The sequence below is a fragment of the Macaca nemestrina genome, unplaced genomic scaffold, assembly GCF_043159975.1.
Source record: "Macaca nemestrina isolate mMacNem1 unplaced genomic scaffold, mMacNem.hap1 Scaffold_50, whole genome shotgun sequence".
Classification (NCBI taxonomy): domain Eukaryota; kingdom Metazoa; phylum Chordata; class Mammalia; order Primates; family Cercopithecidae; genus Macaca; species Macaca nemestrina.
The window spans coordinates 210,028-230,101 of NW_027257686.1; the positions used below are offsets into that span (position 1 = coordinate 210,028).

The 20,074-nt window shown below is 43.0% G+C and overlaps 1 long non-coding RNA gene across 1 annotated transcript in view; it reads right to left on the reverse strand.

Moving 5' to 3' along the window:
* Positions 1 to 6,857: 6,857 nt before the first annotated feature.
* The window catches only part of LOC139361443 (uncharacterized), a 286,740-nt gene continuing 273,523 nt past the window's right edge, over positions 6,858 to 20,074 (reverse strand). Inside the window, exon 2 of the long non-coding RNA XR_011619005.1 lies at positions 6,858 to 7,780. This is a non-coding gene — a long non-coding RNA (uncharacterized lncRNA). The remainder of the gene's footprint in view (positions 7,781 to 20,074) is intronic.

Genomic DNA, 20,074 nt, shown 5'->3' on the forward strand with positions numbered 1-20,074 from the left:
GAACTACAAACCACTGCTCAGTGAAATCAAAGAGGACACAAACAAATGGAAGAACATACCATGCTCATGGATAGGAAGAATCAATATTGTGAAAATGGCCATACTGCCCAAGGTAATTTATAGATTCAATGCCATCCCCATCAAGCTACCAATGAGTTTCTTCACAGAATTGGAAAAAACTGCTTTAAAGTTCATATGGAACCAAAAAAGAACCCGCATCTCCAAGACACTCCTAAGTCAAAAGAACAAAGCTGGAGGCATCACGCTACCTGACTTCAAACTATACTACAAGGCTACAGTAACCAAAACAGCATGGTACTGGTACCAAAACAGAGATATAGACCAATGGAACAGAACAGAGTCCTCAGAAATAATACCACACATCTACAGCCATCTGATCTTTGACAAACCTGAGAGAAACAAGAAATGGGGAAAGGATTCCCTATTTAATAAATGGTGCTGGGAAAATTGGCTAGCCATAAGTAGAAAGCTGAAACTGGATCCTTTCCTTACTCCTTATACGAAAATTAATTCAAGATGGATTAGAGACTTAAATGTTAGACCTATTACCATAAAAATCCTAGAGGAAAACCTAGGTAGTACCATTCAGGACATAGGCATGGGCAAAGACTTCATGTCTAAAACACCAAAAGCAACGGCAGCAAAAGCCAAAATTGACAAATGGGATCTCATTAAATTAAAGAGCTTCTGCACAGCAAAAGAAACTACCATCAGAGTGAACAGGCAACCTACAGAATGGGAGAAAATTTTTGCAATCTACTCATCTGACAAAGGGCTAATATCCAGAACCTACAAAGAACTCAAACAAATTTACAAGAAAAAAACAAACAACCCCATCAAAAAGTGGGCAAAGGATATGAACAGACATTTCTCAAAAGAAGACATTCATACAGCCAACAGACACATGAAAAAATGCTCATCATCACTGGCCATCAGAGAAATGCAAATCAAAACCACAATGAGATACCATCTCACACCAGTTAGAATGGCGATCATTAAAAAGTCAGGAAACAACAGGTGCTGGAGAGGATGTGGAGAAATAGGAACACTTTTACACTGTTGGTGGGATTGTAAACTAGTTCAACCATTATGGAAAACAGTATGGCGATTCCTCAAGGATCTAGAACTAGATGTACCATATGACCCAGCCATCCCATTACTGGGTATATACCCAAAGGATTATAAATTATGCTGCTATAAAGACACATGCACAAGTATGTTTATTGCAGCCCTATTCACAATAGCAAAGACTTGGAATCAACCCAAATGTCCATCAGCGACAGATTGGATTAAGAAAATGTGGCACATATACACCATGGAATACTATGCAGCCATCAAAAAGGATGAGTTTGCGTCCTTTGTAGGGACATGGATGCAGCTGGAAACCATCATTCTTAGCAAACTATCACAAGAACAGAAAACCAAACACCGCATGTTCTCACTCATAGGTGGGAACTGAACAATGAGATCACTTGGACTCAGGAAGGGGAACATCACACACAGGGGCCTATCATGGGGAGGGGGGAGGGGAGAGGGATTGCATTGGGAGTTATACCTGATGTAAATGATGAGTTGATGGGTGCAGCACAGCAACATGGCACAAGTATACATATGTAACAAACCTGCACGTTATGCACATGTACCATACAACTTAAAGTTCAATAATAATAAATAAATTTAAAAAAAAAAAAGAATAAAAGGAAGCAAAAAAAAAAAAAAAGAAAAGTACACAGATGGGGTCTCTGCCTTCTGGGAACACAGGATCCCCAGCACGTGAAGGTGAACTCAAGTGCTATGCCTGTAAAGCCAAGGCCGTGGTGCCATTCTCAGGAAGCCTGATGACCTCTGACTTTGGGCAGTTCCTCACTCTCTCCAAGCTTTCTCCAGGCTTACCACATGGTGAGATAATATATGGAAAGCACTTAGCAAGTACCCAACACACTGTACATTCTCAATCATAAACAACTATTATTATGGCCATTGCGTAGGTGGCTTATACCCAAAATGGATTTAGGAATGAGGGAAAGGTTTATGGTTAAACACTTTTATGCGGGTGGGGAGATAGAGTCTCATTCTGTTGCCTGGGCTGGAATACAGTAGGGAGAACATGGCTCACCTGCAGCCTCTACCCCCTGGGCTCAAGCAATTCTCCCGCCTCAGCCTCCTAAGTAGCTGGGACCACAGGTGCATGCCACCATCCCTGAGTAGTTTTTAAAATTTTTCTGTAGAGTTGGAGCCTCACCATGTGGCCCAGGCTGGTCTCAAACTCCTGGGCTCAAGTGATCCTCCTGTCTTGGCTTCCCAAAATGTTGGGATTACAGGTGTCAGCAACCATGCCTGGCCAGAAAGAAGACTTTTGATTGCACAGTGGAGGCACCCTTTCACTACTCCACTGCTCTGTGGCTGTGGAAAGGCTGCAAGGCACTTGTTTTCCTTGCAAGAAAATGTTCTCATTCTTCTGAGATGAGGAGGGCTCGGCCTTTATGGAGCAATCCTTCAAGTGTCTGTTGCTTAGTCACTGGTCTTTAGTTCTTTCTTCTAGAGAGATGTACAGTTTTCCTGAGGCAAAAACCTTGAAAGAACTGTGAAATGCAGCAGGCTAGAGCTGTTAGTGACCTGCATACAGTAAGAACTCAGTAAGTGCTGGCTGGGATACCAGGGTTGGGGGTGATGCCCAGTTTCCCCAGACCTACAAAGGAGCCTCCTGTCCTTTCAATATTTGCCTGACAAAATGAACAAAATGAACAAAATGACAGAACCATGAACGCATCAGGTAAGACATCTGGGGCTGCCAGAGCTGCAGATGCAGACGGAGGGCTCCTAGAAGAGCTTTCACCCTGTGAGGGTCTTGCAGTGTGCACCCTTTGCCACACACAACTGGACAGGGAGTGACCAAGGAGCCCCAGTAACACAAGGGCACATGCTTTGGAAAATCTCTTTTGTTTCTTCCTGGCAGAGGCTGGGTAAGACACAAGCTTCGTGCTTAATGGCCTGTCAGGGGGAAAAAAACCCACAGCACTAGAGAGAAAAAGATTAAACTAATAAAAAAAAAAAAAACTAAATCCAAACATCACTGCCCTCCTGCCCCTCACCTCAGCCCACACCTGACACTGTGGGTTGTCTTCCAGCCAGTTCCCCTCCCAGGCAAATAATATTTATTCCATGAGGCCCTGACACACCAGTCCTCAGCAAGACAATGCTTGATTGTTTCTTCCTTCCCCCCTGCAGCAAACCATGGGCTGCAGCAGAAGACATGAAAACGGAAAGGAGCCAGGTTGCAGCTCTTCTTATGGGACCAGCTCCGGGTGCTGTCAAAACAAGCCTGAGATAAGGACGAGTGAGGGGTGGCGGGCTCAGAGATTAGCACTGCTACTGCCCAACATTCTCAGAAAGTTTCATTCTCTTAGCGAAGTTCCTGGCAGCTGTGACCACTTAAACAGCTTTGGCTTCCATTAAACAGGAGAGTCATTAAGTCATGGAGCTTAAAGCAGCTCTAAAGGGCCCCAGTAGTCATTCCTCAGTGAAAAGTGCCAATTCATTGTCTGGTAGATTAAACAAAACCTGGAGGTTCGCAGTCAGAGGTGAGTTTCTGTAGCACTGAGGTGGACGGTTTGACCTTGATATGACCCTGTGCTTAAAAACGGGTCTTGTGTGAGTCAGAGACGCCTGCACTGGTGATGCAATGAGAAGAGGGAAGGTTCAGACCACAGAAAGGAATTTTATTGTCAGTTTCCCCAGGTTCTCAGCAGCTGTCCTGAAGGGGAGGCCTGCACCTCCACACTTGTGGGCGTTTCTCGTCAGGTGGAACGAGAGACTTGAGAAAAGAAAGAGACTCAAAGTATAGAGAAAGAAAAGTGGGTCCAGGGGACTTGTGCTCAGCATACAGAGGACCCGCACAGGCACTGGTCTCTGAGTTTCCTCAGTATTTATTGATCATTATCTTTACCATCTCAGAGAGGGGAGTGTGGCAGGACAACAGGGTAATGGTGGGGAAAGGGTCAGCAGGAAAACATGTGAACAAATATCTCTGTGTCATAAATAAGTTTAAGGAAAGGTGCTGTGCCTTGATGTGCATGTATACAAACATCTACACAAACATTTCCGTGCATTAAAGAGCAGTGTTGCCACTAGCACATCTCACCTCCAGCCCTAAGGTGGTTTTCTCCTATTTCAATAAATAGAACACACAATAGGGTTTTACACCGAGACAGTTCCATTGCCCAGGAACGAGCAGGAGACAGATGGCTTCCTCTATGTCAACTGCAAAGAGGCCTTCCTCTTTTACTAATCCTCCTCAGCACAGACCCTTTATGGGTGTCAGGCTGGGGGACGGTCAGGTCTTTCCCTTCCCATGAGGCCATATTTCAGATTATCACATGAGGAGAAACCTTGGACAATACCTGGTTTACCTCAGCAGAGGTCCCTGTGGCCTTCTGCAGTGTTTGTGTCCCTGGGTACTTGAGATTAGAGAATGGTGATGACTTTTAACAAGCATACTGCCTTCAAGCACTTGTTTAACAAAGCACATCCTGCATAGCCCTAAATCCATTAAACCTTGAGTAAACACAACACCTGTCTCTGCAAGCACAGAGTTGGGGGTAGGATTACAGATTAACAGCATCTCAAGGCAGAAGAATTTTTCTTAGTACAGAACAAAATGGAGTCTCTTATGTCTACTTATTTCTATGTAGACACAGTAACAGTCTGATCTCTCTTTATTTTCCCCACACTGCCCTGTCTGTTCAGACCTGAAAGGTCCAGACAGGTGCCTTATTGATGGTAGGGTTTATCAATAGGTTTACCAATAGGATGTATGTTGCAGGCCGAGACAGTTTGTGTTTTCCCAGTCCAAGTTTACTTCCTTGTGGATCAGCCACAGCCATCAGGGTCAAGGTTTGTCCCTCCTTGAAACTAGGGAAGGTGTCCCTTTCTTCTTTGAGCAGTGACTGTAGACAATTTACAGAAAGGAGGGAAACAAATGATAACCCCAGGGGCTCACCTGCATTGTCCTCCCTCATAGGGGAGCCCACTCCTCACTCAGCAATAGTCCAGGGTGGCTAAACCAGCCAGTAGGTGGGAACACCATGACTGCTCATGAGGGCAAAGTGGGCCGGGCACAGTGGCTAACATCTGTAATTTTAGCACTTTGGGAGGTTGAGGTCGGCAGATTGCCTGAGCTAAGGGAGTTCAAGACCAGCCAGCCCAAGAACATGGTGAAACCCTGTCTCTACTAAAATACAAAAAATTAGCTGGGCATGGTGGTGCATGCCTGTAGTCCCAGCTACTCAGAAGGCTGAGGCATGAGAATTACTCTGGGTGACAGAGTAAGACCGTCTCCAAAACAAATAAACAACGACAAAACAAACAAGCAAACAAAAAACAAGGAACCAGGGCAAAGTGAAAACTTATTTCTGGGGAGTACTCACTGGCTTTCCAAAAGCTTTCATTTATTCTAACTCATAATTAGGTGGAGTGAGCAGGGAAGGTATTAGTATCCCCATTTTACAGCTGAAGAAACTGAGATTCAAACAAGTTAAGTGACACCTAAGCAAGCATCTCAAACCCTGGGACTTTTGATTCCTAGGCTGGTACTCTTACTACGTTAACACTATGAACTTTATCCTAGATGGCTTTGGAACTCCAGGACTCAACTTCCAGCCTGGTCTCTGTCCACCTTGCCAGCATCCCCTTTTCACTTGTCAGGACCCAGCTAGACTACCCCCTTCACTAGAGGTCTGACATTGGAAGCCAATCAACAGAAAGATGAACATTACTCAAGAGTTTGTCTCCCTGCCCATTTCACTGAGGTCAGAAAGCAGCTGGGAGGAGAATGAAAAGGTTTGGGGCAGATGTCTTTCCCTGCAAGAGAGAGTGCCCCTTCCTTAAGCTGTCTCATCAGCAGTTTCACTCTTTCCTGGGGCTGACTGGGAGGAACTGTGCATCTGCACAGAACCATGAACATAGATTGTGGAAACTGGGGTAGGACATTTGCTAAAGAGAACTCCAGGAATACTTGGCTCCCTGCAACTCCAGTGTGAGGGATATGCAGCCTTATGGCTACCCAGTGGGTGACCAGCATTCTGGAAATACCACTCTGTACAAGAATTCTGATGGGGTCTGTGATCCAGGACTAAAGAGGCTTGATCCTGGCTGGAAAACCTGGGGTAACTGGCAGTCTGGCTTATCCCATGTGGGATTACTCAGCCTGAAAAAGTTCTATTTATTTGTTAAGGGAGGGCAGATCCATATCCCATCTGTTGACACCTGGAAGGCAGAGGAGCCATTTCCCTCACATACACGCCCCAGAGTGGGCCTGACCTTGTAAGTGAAACCATGCTCACCAGCTCCCAGAAGCTGCCTCTCCAAGAGTGTCTTGGAGGTTTCCCAGCATTTCTCTCCATGACTGTGTTAGTTTTGGCTCCAAGACCAAATGAGGAGAAGATTCAAGAGGTTTTAAGTCTTCAATTACACTGCCGAGCAGTGCACACCCACCTTTTAACAGTGATGTCTTTCTGTGGTTTCAGTTCAGAGGTCAGAAGAGCAGAGAGGAGGAGCTACCTAACGTTTTAGAGGGGGAGATTGACCTGGTTTCAAGGTGACGTCAACAAACAGAGAATTATTGCGAGAACAACTAGCATTTGCAAAGAGCACACGATTTGTGCTGAAGATGCAAGCCTTCCAGTGCTGGCACCAGCATAAACCAACTGTGCGACCTTGAGCAACTGAAACAGACCTTCTGGATCTCCATTTCCTCACCAAGAAACAAAAGAAATTGGACTGATGCTCTCCCAGGGCCCCTTCCAGTTCAACCTTTTATGATTATACAACTACTAATCTCAGCACTGATGTCCTTTATTTACAAAGAAAATACAATTGACACACCTCAGGTAGGACATGCGCTTTGAGTTGTTCTCAGTGCTCTACCCCCACACCTGCCCATCCCCTTTGCCCACCGGTTTCCATGCAAGAAGACTTGCCCTGTGGCCTCTGTTGTCCTCTGAAGTCCCTTAGAGGATGTCATCCAATGGCCACAACAAGGCTGGCAGGTCTAGGTCTCAATTCTGACTTCAGGAACAGACTTGGGTGGTTGCAGGCAGAACTTAGCTTCTCTGGGCCTCATCCACTGAATGGGATAAGTTGTCCATCCTGTGAAAACACTCTGAGACACTTTGGTGAGAAAAGCAAGAGGTGTGTGAAGCGGCCCTGTTGTGGAGGCTGAGGATCTCAGTCCTGGAGTCTTTGAGAACCAGTGGCCCTTTACTAAAGGGCTGCACACCCAACAGAATGTTGTTGACTTCCAGTTTACATGGAAGTAAAGCCTGCTGACAGATGCTGGGTGACTTATTCACATACATTGTGAACTTGGATCAAGACTCCCTCTTTTTGGATTAGTTCTGAGCCTGGTTTTAAAACATCTTACTGGAACAGTGAATGACTTTGTAATGCATTTCGGTGAGCCCTTTACAAACTCACTCAACAGGCCTTGGGGAACGAGGCTTTCTTCAACCAGCTCAGCTTGGATGCCATGCTAGAGGCTGCTGAGTCACACAGGCAGAGCCCGTTACCTGCCAAACATGGCTTTCCTGGATCCACCTTTCCGGTGTGATGAACTCACAGGATTGATCTGAGAGCTTGTCCTTTCTCTTCTCTCTTCACTCCCTCCTTTCCCGTGGCCCTCACCTGCAGCTCTTGCTCCTCAGGTGAGAAAACCTGAGCTGGGAAGGGGGGGCAATGAGTCTCAGGCTCCAAGAGCTTCTCCCTAAAGTAAGCCAGGAAATGGCCTAATCACCCTAGGGATGAAGGGGCCCCACTTTGCAAGAGACCCCTGAATGGAGATGGGAATTAATGGAGAGCATCCTTCAGAACCATTCAGAACTACTTGGATGTTACTGAATCTACCACGTCCTCTCAGGCCTCTGTGGCTTTGAGCTTCTATTTCTTCTGGCCAGAATTCTCTTTCATTCTCACCTGACTGGTTAGTTCTTACCTATTATTTATGATTCACCTCCTTCGGGAAGTGAACAATTTATTCAATAACTATTTATGAAGCACCTACTATGCACTAGGCACTATTCCAGAAGTTGGGATACAATAGTGAACAAAATTCCAGCCTTCCATTCAAGGACAGTGTGATTGACTGTCAAATGTGCTGAAAGGTCAAGGATTGGAGAACTGACCACAGAGTCTGGCAACACAGAAGTCACCGGTGGCCTTGTCAAGAGAAGTCTGAGAGGTTATAGAGAGAACTGCAGAAGAGAAATGAGAGATAGTCCATATCAACAACTCTTTTGAGGAATTTTGTTGGAAAGGTGATCAGAGATAGAGGAAAATGTGCAAGTCAGTTGTTTAGAAATTGACTTGACTTGTTAATTGGTTACTTAAGAAACTATGGAGGCCATTGCCACATATTTTGAGAGCTTAGTCCAAGACCAGGAAAGGAGATTGAGAAAAGGTGGTTTTTATTTTCTCTCCCTTAGAACCTTGTCCATGAGTCCCCATCCCAGTTCTGCCACCTGTCCTTTACTCAATGGTGACAGATGTGGTCATTTTTACTTCAGTATCCTGTGCAGACTTCTAGTCTCTCTGGAATTTAGCAGACCAAGGAGACTACTAGCCATATCATATTAGATGCCTAACTACAGTGCCACATCAGCTCTTTTCTAGAAGTCTGGCATTTGGCTACATAAATCATTGAGAATGCCTGATTTGTGTGTGTGATAATATAATCTTGTGATTTCATGGTGAAGTGACATCACTTCTATGGTAGACACAATATGGTTCACAATTGTTTACAACACTCAACCAATAAGAATGTTGCATTGAGGAACTATTTAAATAGTCTTTAAGTCTCTGGAGATTAGTGCCATGTTCTTGATCTTTCTATGAATATTCAAATGATGGCTAATATTTTTCTAAGTAAAATAGAGCCTGCATCTCTTTAAAGACTTGGCTTTCATTCTTGGGGAAGGTGAGATATCTATGCCTCACACTGTATATAAATCAGTGAGAACCCATCCAACTGTATTACAAACTTTAGTTGAATTCTGATAGGACACAATAATAACCAATAATATCAATCCTCTAAATAATAACATTAAGATGGAAATGGTTGACTTGTATTGGAGTTGACTGGGGATGACTTTTCCTCATAGGAGGCACATGCTGTCCTTTTAGAACCTCTGCATTACAACACACAAGTAGATATCACCCTTCCCTTTACATCCTGATAATCTGTAGTGAGCTTTGAGGTCAGTCAGTTCTACATTAAAATTCCCACTTGGAGGCCGGGCGTGGTGGCTCACGCCTGTAATTCCAGCACTTTGGGAGGCTGAGGCGGGCAGATCACGAGGTCAGGGGATCGAGACCATCCTGGCTAACACAGTGAAACCCCATCTCTACTAAAAATTCAAAAAATTAGCCAGGTGTGGTGGTGGGCGCCTGTAGTCCCAGCTACTCAGGAGGCTGAGGCAGGAGAATGGCGTGAACCCGGGAGGTGGAGCTTGCAGTGAGCCAAATCGCGCTACTGCACTGCAGCCTGGGCAACAGAGTGAGACTCCGTCTCAAAAAAAAAAAAAAAAAAAATTCCCACTTGGCTGTTTAACTGTGAGACAACAAGCAAGTTACTTAACCTCTGTGAACTTCAGTTTCCTTTTCTATAAAATAAGAATGCTAACACCTACCTCACAGTGTTATTGTGAAGTTTAGCTTAAATATGAGTGTCAATCACCTGGTATGGAATAATTAGTATTATTAGTAATACTGCTAGGGAATGAAGGGGGCTGGTGCTGGTGTGATGGGCATAGCGGCATTTGTAGGGGTGGGGTGAGAGGGGCTGAACTCTCCGCTCCTCTTTCATACAGAAAGAATGTATACATTCCAAAAGCAACAACTCTTCTTCCAAATAAATGTGTAATCAACAGAACAGAGTTCTCTGCTTTGTAAAACTAGCACAAAATTACCGTCTTGAGTGCCCTCTTCCAAGAAAAACACTGACCCCTCCTTTAGAGAAATTCTGGAATCTCCATGTGTTAAACTAAATCAAATTGGGTTTAACTGTTTTCCCAATCTCATGTCTTTGTTATCTGTCATTTATTTGCCATATGCAATGACCACTGCTAGACACTCAGAGAAAATCTGTCCCAATGCCCATAAAACAACAGCTCCTGTTACTCTGACCTTATACCCACAGGAACCTCAGAACAGATTGGTGCATCCTTAACTGAACACCAAAATGAAGGACGTAGGGAGTTGTTTATGTTTTACTAACCCTTAAGTCAATAATCTGCTACTCATTCATTGGGACACTTCTCTTGAGTGATAATTACTACTTTTCCCACAGGTTAAGTTTTTCTAGGAAGAAAAATGATTAAATATTGGATAACTTTAGGCAGGCAAAGAATAACTCAAGCCATTAACCCTACTTGATTTCAATGAAAACTGCAAATTAACTTTGACAGAAACAATAACAACAAAAAAATCATATAAAATTAAGCTAATTATCACCCCTTACCCACAAAAAAAGTGGGAATAGCTTTTCATCATATGTAGAGACATTATCAGGTAGTGATAAAATCCTGGATTCTCAATCCAGACATATCTCGGTATAAACCCCTGTTTTGGATCCGTAACTACCCATGTGACCTTGACCAAGTTGTCTGGCTTCTCTATGCCTGCTTGATAGTGCTACGTTAGACTTGTGAAAAAAAAAAATAATAAGACAACGTATTGCAGTGTCTAGATGATATGCAGTGCTTAACCATTTACAAAATGATTTTGATGGTTATAACTACAGCTAACATTTACGTGGGCAGCTAAGCTGCAGATGTTTGTAGGCCAGTAGAGATTCACACCACCATACTCTGCCCTAGGAAAAGATAATAAAAATATTAGCTCCCATCACAAAAGACCACATATTCTATGATTCCATTTATATGAAGTGTTCAGAGTAGGGAAATCTGTAAAGACATAGATTGGTGGTTGGGGGATGGGGGAGTATAGGAAATGACTCCTGATGGGTACAGGATTTCTTTGTGGGGTGATGAAAGAGTTCTAAAATTGATTGTGGTAATGGTTTCACAACTCCATATGAAAAACCACTGAATTATATACACTTTAAATGGGTGAATTGTATGGGATATGAATTACATCCCAATAAAGCTGATATAAAACAGTTCCCATTATCTCTCAGTTAATTCTTATAATAGTCCATGGTTTTTCTTTCCCCTTAGTGAATAAAATTTCATAAAATTAGCATGTGATGGAGCCAGGATTTCTTATTTATTGACCGATTGGCTCTTTGGTTCACAGGATTGGATTAATCAGAATTAATCATTCATGGCAATTATCCGCACTGATCCATTGAAAGCCATCTTTTCTTTTACTTTATGTATATACACTAAATAATATAATAAATACTTGGAACCCATTTCCCAAAACAAGAACAGAATATTCAACAACTTGTAGCTCCCTGTGTGTTTTCTACTTTCCAACCTCTATCTTCTCCCCAGAGATAAATATTTCTTGAATATTATGCTTAGCATTTCCTTGCCTCTTTTAAAAGGTTTTTAAAACAGAAATGTGTGTACATAAGTTGTATATTATTCAGTTTTGCTTAGTTTTGTTTTAATTTTGCTTAGTTTTCAAATTTTATAAGAAGCATATCATGTTGTGTATGCAGTCTTCTGTGATTTGCCTCTTTTCATTCAACATGATGCTGCTTTGATTCACCCATGTGAAGGAGTCCAGCTGTAACTCTTTTGTCTTTATGCTGTGGAATATTCCATTTTATGAGTATACTATTATTTGTTTATGCATTCTCCTTTCAATAGGTAGTTAGGTTGGTTTCAGGTTTTTGCTATTTTGGCAAGTTCAACCGTGGTTAGTCTTTGTATATGTGCCTCCTGGCGTACATGTACTAAATTTCCTCTTGGGTATATACTTAGAGAAATAGGGAATATATCAAATAGATTTGCTGGGTATGCCAGAATTCAACTTTAACAGATAATGCCAAATTGTTTTCCAGTTTCCCCCCAGCAATGTGTTTGAGACCCTGTTGATATCCAACGTTTGGTATTGTCATACCTCTTGGATTTGTTAGTCATATGTGTGTAAACTGGCATTTCATGGTGATGAAATGTCCCTTCATGATTATTGGTGAGGTGAGTATCTAGTTATAGACTTATTAGTTAAAGGTGTTTCTTGTTCTATGAAATGCTTCTTTGCGGCTTTTGCCCATTTTCCTATTTTTTTCTTATTTTAGAAGTGCTTTACGTATTTTTTTAAAACTAATCTTTTGTTAGCTGTGTTTCAAATATTTTCTCCAAGTTTGTAGCTTGTATTTTTACTTTTGTGCAGAAATTCTTATTTTTTTATTTTTTATTTTACTTTAAGTTCCAGGATACACATGCAGAACATGCAGGTTTGTTACATAGGTGTAGGTGTGCCATGGTGGTTTGCTATCAACCCATTATCTAGGTTTTTAGCCCCGCAAACATTGGCTGTTTGTCCTGATGCCTCACCCCAAACCCCCCACAGACCCCAGAGTGTGTTGTTCCCCTCCCTGTATCCATGTGTTCTCTTTGTTCAACTCCCACTTATGAGTGAGAACCTGTGGTGTTTGATTTTTCTGTTTTTGTGTCAGTTTGCTGAGGATGATGGCTTTCAGCTTCATCCATGTCCCTGCAAAGGACATGATCTCATTCCTTTCTATGGCTGCATAGTATTCCATGGTGTATATGTACCACATGTTCTTTATCCAGTCTGTCATTGATGGGCATTTGTGTTGGTTCCATGTCTTTGCTATTGTAAATAGTGCTGCAATAAACATACATGTGCATGTTTCTTTATAGTAGAATGATTTATATTCCTTTGGGTATATACCCAGTAATGGGATTGTTGGGTCAAATGGTATTTCTGGTTCTAGATCCTTGAGGAATCGTCACACTGTCCTCCACAGTGTTTGAACTAATTTACACTCCCAAAAACAGTGTAAAAGCATTCCTATTTCTCCACAGCCTCACCAGCATCTATTGTTTCTTGACATTTTAATAATTGCCATTCTGACTGGCATGAGATGATATCTCATTGTGGTTTTGATTTGCATTTCTCTAATGATCAGTGATGTTGAGCTTTTTTGTGTGTTTGTTTGCCACATAAATGTCTTCTTTTGAGAGGTGCTAGTTCATATCCTTTGCCCACTTTTTGATGGGGTTGTTATATTCTTGTAAATTTGTTTAAGTTTCTTATGAATGCTGGATATTAGACCTTTGTTTGATGCCTGGTTCACAAAATTTTTCTCCCATTCTGTAGGTTGCCTGTTCACTCCGATGATAGTTTATTTTGTTGTGCAGAAGCTCTTTAGCTTAATTAGATCCCATTTGTCAATTTTAGCTTTCATTGCAATTGCTTTTGGTGTTTTCATCATGAGATTTTTGCCCATTCCTATATACTGAATGGCATTGCCTAGGTTTTCTTCAAGGACTTTTATGGTTTTCAGTTTTACATTTAAGTCTGTAATCCATCTTGAGTTATTTTTTGTATAAGGTGTAAGGAAGGGGCCCAGTTTCAGTTTTCTGCATATGACTAGCCAGTTTTCCCAGCACCATTTATGAAATAGTGAATCCTTTCCTCATTGCTTGTTTTTGTCAGGTTTGTCAAAGATCAGATGGTTGTAGATGTATGGCATTATTTCTGAGGTGTCTGTTCTGTTCCGTTTGTTTATATGTCTGTTTTGGTACCAGTACCATGCTGTTTTGATTACTGTAGCCTTGTAGTATAGTTTGAAGTCAAGTAGCGTGATGTCTCCAGCTTTGTTCAGTATGATATTGGCTGTGAGTTTGTCATAAATAGCTCTTATTATTTTGAAATACGTTCCATCAATATCTAGTTTATTGAGAGTTTTTGACCTATTCAGGGATTCAACTTCTTCTTGGTTTAGTCTTGGGAGGGTGTATGTGTCCAGGAATTTAACAATTTCTTCTAGATTTTCTGGATCATTTGCATAGAGGTGTTTATAGTATTCTCTGAGAGTAGTTTCTATTTCTGTGGGGTCAGTGGTGATATCCCCTTTATCATTTTTTATTGTGTCTATTTGATTCTTCTCTCTTTTCTTCTTTATTAGTCTAGCCAGCAGTCTTTTTTTTTTTTTTTTTTTTTTTTCAGAAAATCAGCTCCTGGATTCATTGATTTTTTTAAGAGTTTGTCATGTCTCTAACTCGTTCAGGTCTGCTCTAATCTTAGTTATTTGTTGTCTCTGCTAGCTTTTAGATTTGTTTGCTCTTGCTTCTCTAGTTCTTTTAATTGTGCTGTTAGGGTGTTGATTTGAGATCTTTCTAGCTTTCTGATGTGGGTATTTAGTGCTATACATTTTCCTCTTAACACTGCTTTAGCTGTGTCCTAGAGATTCTGGTACGTTGTCTCTTTATTCTCATTAGTTTCAAAGAACTTCTTTCTTTCTGCTTTGATTTCATTATTTAGCCAGGAATCATTCAGAAGCAGGTTGTTCAATTTTCACGTAGTTGTGTGGTTTTGAATGAGTTTCTTAATCCTGAGTTCTAATTTGATTGCACTGTGGTCTGAGAGACTGTTCATTATGATTTCAGTACTTTTGTATTTGCTGAGGAGTGTTTACTTCCAATTACATGGTCAATTTTAGAATAAGTGCCATGTGACACTGAGAACAACGTATATTCTGTTGATCTGGGGTGGAGATTTCTGTAGATATCTATTGGGTCCCCTTGATCCAGAGCTGAGTTCAAGTCCTGAATATCTTTGTAATTTTCTGTCTCATTGATCTGTCTAATATTGACAGTTGGATGTTAAATTGTGTGAGTCTAAGCCTCTTTGTAGTCTCTAAAATAACTTGTTTTATGAATCTGGGTGCTCCTGTAATGGATGCATGTTTATTTAGGATAGTTAGTATTTCTTGTTGGATTAATCCCTTTACCATCATGTAATGCCCGTCTGTGTCTTTTTTTATCTTTGTTGATATAAAGTCTGTTTTGTCAGAGACTAGGATTGCAACCCCTGCTTTTTTTTTCTCTTTCCATTTGCTTGGTAAATTTTCCTCCATCCCTTTATTTTGAGCCTATGTGTGTCTTTACATGTGAGATGGGTTTCCTGAATACAGCACATTGATGGGTCTTGACTCTTTATCCAATTTGCCAGTCTGTGTCTTTTAACTGGGATATTTAGTCCATTTATATTTAAGGTTAATATTGTTATATGTGAATTTGATCCTGTTATCATGATGCTAGCTCATTATTTTGCACACTAGTTGATGCAGTTTCTTCATAGTGTCTTTGGTCTTTATATTTTGGTGTGCTTTTGCAGTAGCTGGTACCGGTTTTTCCTTTCCATATTTAGTGCTTCCTTTAGGAGTTCTTGCAAGGCAGGCCTGGTGGTGACAAAAATCCCTCAGCATTTGTTTATCTGAGAAGGATTTTATTTCTCCTTCACTTATAAAGCTTAGTTTGGCTAGATACGAAATTGTGGATTGAAAATTCTTTTCTTTAAGAATGTTGAATATTGGCCCCCACTCTTCTCTGGCTTATAGGGTTTCTGCTCAGAGATCCACTGTTAGTCTAATAGGCTTCCTTTTGTAGGTGATCTAGCCTTTGTCCCAGGCTGCCCTTAACATTTTTTCCTTCATTTTGACCTTGGAGAATCTGAGGATTATGTGAGGATTATGTATCTGAGGATTATGATCTTCTCATGGAGTATCTTAGTAGTGTTCTCTGTATTTCCTGAATTTGAATGTTGGCCTGTCTTGCTAGGTTGGGGAAGTTCTCCTAGATAATACACTGAAATGTGTTTTCCAACTTGGTTCCATTCTCCGCATCTCTTTCAGGTACTCCAATCAATCATAGGTTCAGTCTTTTTATATAGTCCCATATTTCTCTGAAGTTTTGTTCATTCTTTTTCATTCTTTTTTCTCTAATTTTGTCAGCCTCCCTTATTTCAGCAAGATGGTCTTTGAACTGTGATATTCTTTCTTCCACTTGATTGATTTAGCTATTCACACTTGTGCGTGCTTCAAGAAGTTCTCGTGCTGTGTTTTTCACCTCCACCAGGTCATTTATGTTCCTTTCTAAACGGGTTATTCTAGTTAGCAGCTCCTCTGACATTTTATCAAAGTTCTCAGTTTCTTTGCATTGGGTTAGAACAGGCTTCTTTAGCTCAGAAGAATTTGTTATTACCTACCTTCTGAAGCCTACTCCTGTCGGTTTGTCCATTTCATCCTCCCTCCAGTTTTGTGCCCTTGCTGGAGAGGTGTTGTGATCATTTGGAGAATAGGCACTCTCACCTTTTGGGAATTCAGAGTTTTTTTTTGTTGATTCTTTCTCGTCTTCATGAGTTTGTCTAGTTTCAGTTTTTGAGATGTTGACCCTTGGATGAGGTTTTTGTGGGGACATATTTGTTGATAATGTTGTTGTTGCATTCTCTTTCTTTGTTTGTTTTTCTTTCAATGTTCAGGTCCTTCTTCTGTAGGGTGGCTGCGGTTTGCTGTGGGTTCACCTCAGGCCTTATTCATCTGGTTTGCTCCCATGCCTGGAGATGTCACTTGAGGAGGCTGGAGAACAGCCAAGATGGGTGTCTCCTTCTTCCCCTGGGATCTTTGACCTCAAGGGGCACCAACCTGATGCCAGTAGGAACACTCTTGTTTAGGGTGTTGACACCCCTGTTGGAGGGTCTCACACAATTGGGTGGCATAGGTAGCAGGACCCATTTAATGAAGTGTTTGTGCCTTGGTGGAGGGGGGTGACCCATGCTGGGGGAAACCCACTCATCTGGGCTGCCCATATTCCTCAGAAATAGTGGGAGGGATCACTAAGTCTGCTGTTCCATGGAAACTATGGTCACCCTATCCCTAGGAGCTCAGGCCCAGAGAAATCAGAGTTTTGTCCCTGAGTCCCTGGCTGGAGTTGTTGGAGTTCCTACAGGGAGGCCACACCCAGTGAGGAGGGCTGGGTCAGGGTCAGGCCTGAAGCGGCATTCTGGACACAGTCTGCCACAGCTGGTGTGTTGGGCCGTGGGGAATACCTCTTGGGACCAAGCCATCCGGTCTCCCTGGTTCCATCAGGGGAAAAGCCCAGCCTGGAGCTGTAGAGATGGCTGCCATCCTTTCTCCTGCCCTGGGAGCTTAGTGTGTTAGGCAGCTAGCAGGCCCAGTGTTGCCTGCCGCCCCTCCACCAAGGAACTCAGATGGCTTAGACAGCAGGCGGCCACCCCTCCCCACAGGGAACTCAGCAGGTTTAAGCAGATTCTAGCTGAGTGGATGTTGAAAATCTGTGTGGCTCATGGTTAGGACTCTAGGCCCCAGAGGTGTAGACTCACAAGTGGGATATTCCTATTTGTGGGTTACACAGTTCCATGGAAAAAGCAGTTTCCCAGCCTGGGTGGCATACTCACTCACCACTTCCCTTGGCTAGTGGCTGGGGGGTCCCCAGCTCCATGTGCTTCTTAGGTGGCCCACTGTACCACACCACTATTCCTTCCTCTCTGTGGGTCACACCAGCTGCCCAGTCAGTCCTGATGAGAGAACTTGGATACCTTGTTTGCCAGTGCTGAATGCGTATGCTCTTTTGCTTATTTTTGATGGCAGCCTCCAATCAGGGCTGCTTCTAGTTGGCCATCTTGGCCCCGCTCCAAAAATCTGTTCAATTCTTAGTTTTAATACAATCAAATGTATGTATCTTTTATTTTATAGCTAGTAATTTTTGTGTCTTGATTAAGAATTTGGTCCCTTTCTCAGGTCATAAAGATATTTGCTTATATGTATATCTTCTAAATGTTTTAAATTTTGCTGATGTTCGACCAATGCAACCAATGGAGCCAATGCGACCACGCGTGGCGCTGGCGTATCCTAGAGCAGACGGTGTGAGCGTGTGTCACTGAGGGCATACAGGGCAATGGTGAAACAAACAATGGTGTCCAATTCGGATTCTTAATCCATTTGGAATTGATTTTTGCTAGTATGAGCTAGGGATCCATTTTCAATTATTTCCATGTATAATAAAAAACCACCATTTCCAGTGAAGACAAGATTTAAATCTGGATCTGTCAAATTTGAAAGCCCATGCTCTTAATCACTATGCTATTCCAGGAAAACAATGACATAGACTGTTCAATAAACAAGCACAAGGCACCAGGGAGCACAGAGGAATAAGGCACGGCTCCTAACTCCACTGTTGCTCCTTAGAAGAAACCAAGGGCTGTGTCAGAGCTCTCTTCAGATGACTTCTTCCCCTTCTAAGGTTTTTTTGTTCATTTTGTTTTGTTTTTGTTTGTTTGTTTTGAAATGGAGTCTTGCTCTGTCTCCTTGGCTGGAGTGCAGTGGCATGATCCGAGCTTACTGCAACTTCCGCCTCCCAGATTCAAGTGATTCTCGTGCCTCAGGCTCCCAAGTAGCTGGGATTACAGGCATGTACCACCACACTCAGCTAATCTTTTGAATTTTTTGTACACGGGGTTTCACCATGCTGGCCTGAGCTCAAGTGATCCACGCGCATTGGCCTCCCAAATTGTTGGGGTTATAGGTGTGAGACACTATACCCGGGTCCCTGCTAAGTATTATTATAACATATTTCAGCTCATGTTTTGACTTTGACAGATCCACTGATGGGTTCCTATGGGAAACTCTGGGCCTCACTACCTTATGCCTTGCCTCCTTCATTTCCCAAAGGTTAATGTGATGGTGTGAAAAAGAATGTACAGCCAGACAGAGCTGGCCCTAAGACTCAGATCATCCACATGGCAGCCTTGGGGAATTAAACATTTTCTGAAAGTCAGTTTCTTCATCAATAAGATGGGAATAATAATGTTTATCTCACAGGGTAGCTGGGAGATTACAAAAAAAGGTGACACAGACCAGGTAGTCAACAAATATGTTACCCTCTTTTCTGTCCAAAAACTGCTCCTCATCTGCAAGTTACCAAGTGCCACCATTAATACCACTGGCTCCCATTGGTTTATGCCTTTCCTTGCATTTTTTGTCTCCAGCTAGCCTAGTCTTCTTTACCATAGGGCTCCTGCAAGCTGATACCGCATTCCAGGACACTGGTAGCGTCATGGAATTCTGCTCCCAGCAGACATACTGAGTCCACTGTAAACAATGACAGCAGCTCGGCACCAGGGGCTCTCCTGCTGCAGCCTTGCCATCGGCTGGATCCCGGCTCTAGTAGGGGGCCACGTGGGAGACCGGGCCACGGACGGTGTCCCCAGACCCAACCGCCGGGAGTCCCATCTGCAGGACCTCCTTGGGCCGATTGTCACCAGGGGACGGGCAGCTTCAGGGGGGCCCCTGGGATCGTCTCAGGACCCCTCATCAGACCCGACTCTGGACCACTCTGGGACAAAAAGGATCACCAGAGCACATCTACGGAGGCAGGCTGGGCCTCGCTACAGCCCAAAATTATCCCATGGGCTTCAAGACGTGGTGTCAGCTGAGAGTTCACTGACCCATGAGCCCTCTGCCTCCCTCCTTTGAAAGAGCAGTAGGCTGCCATGATTCTGAAGGGTCTGGGGCCCCTTCAAGCTGACGCACTTTCCAGTACACCTGTAAACAATTCCAGGGATGATTTCCAGGTGGCAACAATGCCACCACGCATGGCACTGATGTATCCTGGAGCAGAGTGTCAGAACGTGTCACTGAGGGCATATGGGGAAATGGCGAAAGAAATAACGGTGTCCATTCATGTGCTCAGTAGCAGGGGGGCAAAAGGCACTTTTTCATAAATGCCAGGGAAAATCAAAGAACGCCTGGGATCTAGCAGCAGACAAAAAGTTTCAGGGGGTCATTCCACCGAGGAGCAGAGGGGAGTCTCACTCTCAAGAATGAGACTAGATGTGCAGAGGAAGTGAGACAGCACCTGTCCCAGAAGACAAGGACTTGTCTTTCAAAGGAGGAGGGAGGCAGAGGGCTCAGATGGGTCAGTGAACTTTCAGTTGACAGCAGGCTTTGAGGCCCATGGGATGATTGTGGGCTGCAGCAAGGCCCTGCCTGCCTCACTAGGTGTGCTCAGCCCATGCTGTATCACCCAAAGGGGTCCAGAAT